Genomic DNA, 9581 nt, shown 5'->3' on the forward strand with positions numbered 1-9581 from the left:
GTTATTAAAGTATCCTTTTTATTACTTTTTCATGCAGAAGGAAAAGTAGAAAAACCACTGGTTTCAGATACAAAACTGTCTCTTCATATATATAGACCCAGGCAAGTTGGGTACAGCGGAGTAGTCAAAGGCAGATATACTGGCCACTGGATAAGTAGTTTGCTGTTCCCTGACTGACCAGAGCAGGGGCTGCTCCAGGCTAGGGTGGACACATGACTCCAATTAACCTGCAGAGTCAGGTGAGGCTGTTAAGCTAATGTGAACACCTGACTCTAATTAAGGCCCCTCTGATACTATAAAAGGGCTCACTCCAGTCAGGCCAAGGAGAACCAGAAGAGAGGAAGTGCAGCTGAAGGGCTGGATAAGGAAAACATCTCAAACCACTGGTAAGGGTGAAGAAGGCGTTCAGAGACAGAAGATGGGGAGTTGTGGGGAAGTGGCCCAGGGAAATGTAGCAACTCTGGCAGTGAAAGGTTGGCTGCCAACAGCTGCTGCCATTAGGGTCCCTGGGCTGGAACCCAGAGTAGAGGGCGGGCCTGGGTTCTCCCCAGCCTGTCACTACAGAAAGGGGGAAGACAGGCCCCTGTCAGGAGAGGAGGCTAAACTGTTCTTGATTAAGCCCATAGGGACAACAGGGATTGCAGGAGTTCTCTCACCAACCTCCTTGCTGGCTTATGATGAAAAGGGCTCAGTAGACTGTAACCCTGGCCCTAGAGGGAGAAGGGCTACATGGAGGGTCGCAGTGAGCCTCTGAGGCTAGCGTAAACCGCCTGGAAGCACAGGACCCACGGGGACAAGGTCAGAGCTCTGCCAATATATATACATATAGTGTGCATGAGCTCTGTAACATCCAGGCTCTGGAGTAGGGACTTTAAATTTGGAGTGATCTGGTCTTACTTGTCTGACTGGGCTGTCCTTTTGCTGTCCCCTTGGAAAAACTGCCCAAATTTACCCAGTCAAGCCTCAGAAAATCTCAGTTCATCCATGCTCAGTAGAGAGCATGGCAGTTTAGAGCTTGGCAGTGAAATTCTCTAAAGTTTGCATCTGTATTGAACATAGTGCAGCTCTCAGGGCTACTGGGACTGAACAGGATTTTCCTGACATTGCTGTCCCAGGAGCCACTGTGGTGCCAAACGCTGAAACTGGTTTTAGGGAGACTCTCTTCTGTGCTCTGAGGCAGCAAGGAGAAGAGCAGGAGCCAGGCTGACTAGAATGCAGAGGAATGAGAGGAGCAGCACCTGAAGGTTGTGGCAATGCGGGAGAGTGCTGCAGAAGGGGTCAGGCTTTGTGGAGACAAAAAGCAACAACTAGACTACACTCCCTTCAGAGCCTGGAATACAACCCAGGATTGCTCAACATTCCTCTGCTTTCAGCAAATAGCCATGAAACTATTTGCAAAATGTGTCCCTCATCTCTCTCTAGTGACTGAGCCATATAGATGTTGACAATCTACCTACTACTATCAGTTGTGCTAGTGGCAGAGCTGTGGATGTAAAGTTTCTAACCCTGCTGATTAGCCATACCCATATATATACAGTTAAAAATGAAGAAACCTAAGTCAAATAACAATACAAGGCATGCTTTGGATTCATGTCTACTTCTGGAAATAAATCAAGACTTCTTCACTTGTGATTGCCTGAATAAATGATTGGTTTCCTGAAAATAACCCATGGTATCCTGAAACTTGTAAGGATAATAGTCTCATTACTACTGATATTTAACTAAATGGCAAACCTCCCATTGATTTTGGCAAGTTCCAGATTAGGCCCAATGTCCATTCTGCTTCAGAAAGCATTGTCTACGTTTTTCAGTTTCTCACTGTAATAGGTTTAGCCGTTGTTGCTATTTTAATCTTAATTTTATTTGTCATGGAAGTGTACAGTTATCTCTCTGGTGTGATACACAAGGTCCAGGAAGAATTGAAAATCCAGTCGTATGATCTCTTCTATTGCTTTGAGTATTTTCTCCCAAATTTCCCATATGATTTCACAGCTCTCCAGTTTTATTTCTTTTTGTCTCTACTTAAGAATCCTCCTTTCTGCTCAAGAGTTGTTAGCAATACTCACCAACAGGTCACCACGGTTTCTTTACCAGTGAAAAAACATATTATTGGGGGGGAGGCACAAATCATCCCAGGATGAAATTACCCTTTGTGCAGAAAGCTAACATCTCTCATAGAACTTTAGTGATACATAGAGTTTTGTGCAGACAGAACTTGAGTGAATTTTACTATTGAGGAATATCACATGTTCAGTGGAATTCAACTTAGACTCTTTTTGTCTTCCTTAACCTTGATCTTTAATCTTCTAAAAACAAAAACAACCTTTCCTCTTTCTAAAGCATCAAAATCATCTTCAGCTCACAGCCCATAGGCCCCATCATATGAAGTCAATGGCACTGTTCACGTGCTCAAGTTCTGCACATATTTAAATGCTTTGCAGGATTGGCACCTTACTGGGAGAAATTCATTCCTCTGCAGGTCAGCAGAAGACCAAGGCACCACTAAAGCCCTGATCATCTGAAGATTTACACATGTTATTAACTTTATGCGCTATGATCAATTTCATTGAAGTCAATGAACCATTTTCCAGCTAATTTTAAGAATGTTGACTTCAACAGGACTAGGCATATGCTTGTTACTTGGTGTATGAAGCGTGCAAAGTTAAATTTGGAGGGTCAGAACCACAGTTCTCACATAAGCCTTATTTTGATAGCTTATGGGACTTGAATGCTGAATATGTTTTGTGCAAAGAATGGATGAACTGAATGTCTCACAGTTCTTATTTCTATTATATTATTCTTTATTTTATTATTATTAGCAATAACTATATTAAAAAGCACTTTGTAATCTGTCTGAATGAAAAACACTATCATTAGGTATATATCCCAAAGTTCTTTATAAATGCAACAACCTTTTATACAATCTATGCATAGGGAAGACTTAATGAAATGCAGTCAGCTCTGGGGTGGAACTTAACTCTAATTAGCATACACAAGTTTAGGGCAGGAACAGAAAAAGACTACGGTATCCACTTAAAATTGCAAGGGGGAATTTAGAGAGGCAGAATGCTAGAGCTTTTCATCTGAGTTTACTCAACGATCAATTATAAACACCTAAGTGTTATGCAGATGTTATTAAATAAATAGTGTACTTAAGTAAGTGTGTCAAAGTAAGGTTGATGAGAGAGAGTTGCCTAGCTGAAAAGAAAACGGGAAAAATGCTGTTGAATTAATAAGACCTGCTTTGGGTCAGTCTGAACTTGTGTCCCAGCCATTAATATTGATGTTTTTTGACTCTTAAAACTAGTCTGTTACCCAATAAATATGAGTAATGACTTCTGTAAAGCAATCACAAGGTATTCCCACACCATATGCATACACATGCCACAAATTATAAATAGTAATGCCTTCAGTTTTCACTTAATTTTAAAATGAGATTCTACATTGAAAATTGACTCTGTAAAAATGACATTGTCTATGTTATTTCTGAATCAACTATGCTCATTTTACAAGTAACAAGATATGTTTACTATGTACAAGCCCTGCACACTTACTTTTTAAATCTGAAAATCTGTCTGTGCTCTTTCTTGCTTGTGTATTATCACTGCTACTACTGAGTCAGTAGACCAAGTTCTGCCCTGAGTTACACTGTGCTAGAACAAAAAATAAAAATATAATTTGTCATATGCATTAGTCAGCAATTGTTGTCAAATTAATTTGACAGATCATTCTTTGTGGACAAATAGTATTTGCTGAATAAATTATTCAATGAACAACAGTAATATTAATTGAATAATTTATTCAATGAATATTTGTTTCCAGTATTCAGTCAGCTCTACATGGTACTAGCCCATTGGGCCATATCTTCTTATGTACAGAGATCTGATTTAGCTGTATAGGTATAAGTGAAAAGAGAATTTGTTCCATTGTCTTTAACATTGACACACAGGTATAACTGAGTCAATGTTGGGCTCTGAAGTTGGAAGTCTTTGTCTCCCATGCTTCTACCCCTGGATCTGGCTCATGGAAAGGAGGAGATAGTCCTAGAGCATGCTTCCCCCTTTCTCCCAAACCTCTGGAATCCTTGTTTTTTGTGGAACTTCTAAGAGTTCCTTCCAGCTCTGTGGATTGAGCAGGGCCTATTTTTCAGCCAGCCGATCTCTGCCAAATTCTGCACTCCCAAAACCACAAAGGTAAGCAATCCTCAAAATCAATGAGATTGCTCACATAAAACATTAGGCTTTTGTCCTATTAATAGACTGCTGACCTCTTAGCTTTTAAGGCTAATGGTCTGACCACCAGTATAACATAGTATTGCAGAGATGCTGGCCCTTTTAAATGAAGTAGGTCCACTCCCCTGTGCCAGCAGATGCTCTGTCTGGACAGTTAAGCGGGTGGGAAGCACTTGGGGTATAAAGGCTCAGGTAGAATCAGAGCTGTGAGGAGATTTTTGAAGGACGTTGTAAGAGGTTCCTGGGGAAGGCTGAAGGCAGGAGAATAGCAGGAGGGGTTTCTGGCTTACTTCCAAGCCAGAGAGGGCTGAAGGCAGGGGAGCAGTGGAGGAGCTTTTCTGCTGATGTCTCCATGCTGCGTTGGGGTGCAGGAAGGGGCAAGGGCTCTGGTTGGGGGTGTGGGCTCTGGGGTGGGACCAGAAATGAGGAGTTCAGGGTGTGGGGGGGAGGTCTGTGGCTGGGGTGCGGGCTCTGGGGTGGGGCTGCGGATGAGGGATTTGGGTTGCAGGAGGGTGCTCCAGGCTGGGATCGAGGGGCTTAGAGAGTGGGAGGGGGATCAGGGCTGGGGCACAGGGTTGGGACATGGGGAGAGGCTCAGGGGTGCAGACCTTGGATGGTGCTTACCTTAAGTGGCTCCCAGAAGCAGTGGCATGTCCCTTTCTCTGGCTCCTATGCGGAGGCACGGCCAGGTGGTTCTGCATGCTGCCCATCTGCAGTCACCACCCCTGCAGCTCCCATTGGAGCACTGGAGGGGACCATTGGAGCACATAGGAGCTGGAGGGGGGTCATGCTGCTATTTCTGGGAGCTGCATGGAGCGCCCCCTGACCCTGCTCCCCAGCTGGAGCACCAGAGTGGGGCCATGCGGCTGTTTCCAGGACCTGCGTGGAGCAGCCCCCGACCCTGCTGGAGTGCCAGAGCTGGGCAAGCCCAAGACCCCACGCCCCAGCAGGAGCTTGAGGGACGGTTTAAAACTGCTGGTGGGCCAAATACGGCCCGCAGGCCGTAGTTTGCCCACCCCAGCACCAGAAACACAGTTAAAGAATCAGAGGGTTGCGTCTGATGAAGTGGATATTCACTCACGAAAGCTTATGCTCCAATACATCTGTTAGCCTGTAAGGTGCCACAGGACTCTTTGTTGCTTCTTACAGTTAAAGAAATTTATTTAAATATATCGAAGTCTGTTACCACTGGCTCCCAGTGGTAGAAAATCTACCACTTGCGGTGGTGAAATGTACTTCACCCTATCCCATTTGAGTTCCTGAGTCAACCAGCAGAGTCCAGAAAGTGGCCAGTGCTGGCTGCCGAGGGGACATGGCTTGAGCGAGCACATCCCCCAAGTAAGCTGAACTTCTGGGACTTCTACTGAGCCCCATCTGTAACATACAGTTTCCCTGCACTGGCAGAATCCCCAGTGCATGATGGCAGTGGAAATGCCAATTGCCATCCCCTGGAGGACAGTGGCCCTGTACCAGTGAGGGCAAATCAAACCTGTAAGTTGCATCTGTACAGCATCCCTTTAAAAATATTATGAGAGATACATTGAGTGAAAATATGTTTTTAAGAAAACGTAGTTTACACAGCATTTTAAAGCACAGGAAACACTGTACAAGACAGCACTGGGTGATTGTCCCTGAGTAATGAAATATGGTGAATGTTTTCCAGCCAGCCTTATCTTCCAACCTCTATTAGTGCTGTAGATTGCCAGGGGTCAACTTCTCCAGTGGGCTAAGAGCTCCAGATTAAAGTACATGGCACAATAAATGCTGCTAGCATTTTTTCATTTTCTGTAATGTTGCATTTCTCTGCCAAAACTGCCACCATGCTGATAATTATGTCATCCATCCTTTACTTTGTACTGCAAAGTAACACTTCACAATGTACGGTGGAAACTTGTATACAGTACAATAGCTAGTTCCATATGGTTCTTCATACATTTATTTTTACTTTCATTGACGAATTAGAGTGACATTGTTCATTATATTTCAGATGTTAGCACAGTTGGAGCACATCCAAGGATGTGTATTTAAACTGTCAAAGAATGAGAGACTGACATCGGGCACGACTCGTTACTGAGCTATTGATGGGAAGAGAGTATTTCAGTGGGAAATCAGCTCTAATCAGTGTCATCAAACATCACATAATTTCCCAAGGGATGACACTTCATCAATTCAACAATGAGCAGACATTCTGGGTGGTGTTCTGCCACCATTTTGTACAGCACTTGTCCTGCATTGCTACTGTTTTGATAGTGGGGACGAGGGGGCAAGAGAGTTTTCAGCAAAGGAATTAGTCACATAGGGCAATATTCTGCCTATGGACTTTGATAAGCTTGCACTGTGGGTGTAAATCCATATTTTCAAGAGCACTCATGAATCCAGTGAGACCTCTGTTACAGATCGACCTGTTTATAGCTGGGGAGACACCTTCAATTGAAGGAGTGCTAAGATTCTATTCTAGTTCCTCAGAGCACCCCTCCTTCCCTCCCTTCTCCCCCCATCCCCCTGCACCACCAATAAGCATCCTCTTCATCTTTTCTGGGTTAAGCTTCAGTCTGCTGTTTTTTCATCCACATCTCAGTTTTGCAAGACTTTGGGAGAGCCTGGTGATAGTGGTGGAAAAGAAGAGTTTAGGATGGGTATCAGTGGAGTACTGAAGACATTATAACATGCATTATTTCATGATCCCTCCCTCCCAGGAGTTTCACACAGATGTCAATCATAGGGCATGACAGAACTGAACCCCATAGGACTCCACAGCTATGTATCATTGGGGAACAGGAACAGTCACCCATCAGTAACCTGTGAGATTCATCAGAAAGGGATGAGTGCCACAGCTTGAAGATAATTCTGTTCACTCCTGCTGGGTCATGCAATTGTGTCAGCAAATTTTGTGATCAAAAGTATCAAAGGCTGCTGGAAGATTGATAAGTGTCAACCAGGGCTTCTGTCTTCAACTCACTGTCCTGGGGAAATCACTGACTATTGTGACAGCGCCGTTTCTGGAATCCAAGGACCTCAAGTATGTTGGACTTGGGAGATTCCCTGGCACTATCTTAAGAAGCAGAGATGTAGATCAGGCAGGCAATATATGGCCAAGATATTTGTGTCCAGAGTTGGTCTTGTGAAGAGGCCTGATTATGGATTGCTAGAGATTTTCTGGCACCCTGTTGCTCTGAGGAGAGCATTAGCAATCCTTTCCAATGCAGCTCCTATGCATTCCCTGCAGGCTTTCACCATCTAAAGGAGAAATATGTACAGCTCTCATGAGATTAGATATAGGTCACTTTAAGTGCTGGCCAGTTTCCAGAATGGTAATTATTAACCTGCTTACATAACACTCCCCCCCTTCCCACCATTTCAATTGTGTGGGGGGGGGTAGGTGGGAGATATTCTGCCTTCCCAAACTGTTGTGTAATATTGCTGCTATGCATTGTTAAATAGTTGCCACAATTCACCACAAAGTTGGCTGCATGTTTCTGGTGGATAAAGGGATTGTTGCATATATTTTGCATGTAATACTAAAACTCACCAGTATATAATGCTTCATATGGTCATGGTGCTAATTAACTAAATACTGCTCATAACTCCTGAGTGAGGTGGTTGAGGTACATAGGGATTGCCATATTGGATAAGACCAGTGTTCCAGTCCAGCATCTTGTCACCATAGTGGCCAGTACTAGATACTTCAGAGGAAGATGCAATAAAACCTGCAATCAGGGCTGGCTTTAGGCCTAGTCCTCCGAATCGGACCCCACGCCTAAGAGGGCCCCGCACCCAGTGAGAATCCCTTCCCTGGCTAGAGGCGCCTTTTTAATTTTTACTCACCTGGCGGCGCTTCAGGTCTTCAGTGGCACTTCGGTGGCGGGTTCTTTGCTTTCTCTGGGTCTTCGGTGGCAGGTCCTTCAGTGCTGCTGAAGACTTGGAGCGAGTGAAGGACCCGCCGCCGAAGTGCCACCAAAGACTCGGAGCACCGCCCGGTGAGTACAAGCCCCATGTGTTTTTTTACATGTGGTGGGTTTTTTTTTTTTTAGTCATCCCTGCCGGGGCCCCGTCGAAACTGTTCAATTCGGGCCCCGCACTTCCTAAAGCCGGCCCTGCCTGCAATTATGGAGTAACCTGTGCACAGTGGATGTTTTCTTCTAATCTCCATTTGTCAGAGGTTAGTTTATGCCCTGTAGCATGAGGGTTTATATCCCTGCCAAACTCTTGTTTGCTGTTTTGTTGTGTATGTAAAATTAACTCTTCTAACTCTGGATATTCCTGTTATCTATATAAATGTCCAATTGCTTTTAAATCTTGCTATGTAAGTATCACCACAGCTATTTTTCAGATGGACAAGGGACTTGCCAAAGACCACAGAATGTGAGTGGCAACCAGGATTTAGAACAAAGGCATCCCTGACTCTCAACTCCATGCTCACTCCTGTGGTCTGCACAGCCTTTCAGACACCACCATACATCGATTTGTTTGTAAAGCACTTCAGGGTCCTCTGAATGAAAGGAACTATATTAAATGTACAGTAGAAACATTATCTTTAAATGTGTATATTTGAAATTTCCTGCTGTGGCGTTCTGACTGCTAGAAGGAACTTAGCCAAAATTGTGAAAAATCTAATAAACACACTGGCATGTCATAAAGACAGTTAAGGGACAAATATGGTTAAAACATTTCATGTATTTGAAATAAAAAGTCAAATTATAGTCGAGTTGAGAAATAAAAGGCTATTTTCTCCCCAAGATGTCTCCAGTAGAAGCCCAGACATGAGGGCATATACTCATTGCATGATTTTCAAGATTAACCTAGTAGTAGTGACAGAACGCTGCTGTATAATTGCCATTGTTTCCAAGGTGTTACCACATATCAAAACACTATTACAAGAGCCTAGTTTAAGTGCATACCCAAGAGAAATTAGGACAGGTTTTGTTTCTTTGCCTTTCTGGAAAAGAAAAAAAGGACCCTACACCAACACCCTGGTAATTCTATTTAATTTAATTTTGCAAATTGCATTGAAATTATACCCCTTCTCTCTTCCCCATCCCCTGCACTCACAATGTTTTCTCTTTTTGGTAGTAATAAGCAGCTCCTTTTAGCTGGCTCATAGAAGACATTTAAAAATAAGGAATATGCCTCTGAAAGGCATACATGACTGTTACACACAGATGCACCCCAGAACAGCAATCCCAAAACACCACCACCAACAACAAAAAAAGCAAGACACGCTGGTAAGTTGTCAATCAACACGTAACAGTCATGAACTGGTTAAGTCAGCAATAGTCTGGACAAAACATAACAGTCCAAAAGGCAGATATTTTGCAGCAGACCCTGAGGAATTGTGTAATACCAATGCCG

General features: G+C 43.7%; 1 long non-coding RNA gene across 1 annotated transcript; it reads left to right on the forward strand.

Moving 5' to 3' along the window:
* The first annotated feature begins 332 nt into the window (after window positions 1–332).
* On the forward strand, window positions 333–9275 carry LOC120408541. The gene is made up of 3 exons (XR_005600769.1): window positions 333–386; window positions 8264–8391; window positions 8552–9275. It is a non-coding gene; the product is annotated as an uncharacterized LOC120408541 (long non-coding RNA).
* The last annotated feature ends 306 nt before the right edge of the window (window positions 9276–9581 follow it).

Source organism: Mauremys reevesii, linkage group 6 (assembly GCF_016161935.1).
Source record: "Mauremys reevesii isolate NIE-2019 linkage group 6, ASM1616193v1, whole genome shotgun sequence".
Lineage (NCBI taxonomy): Eukaryota > Metazoa > Chordata > Testudines > Geoemydidae > Mauremys > Mauremys reevesii.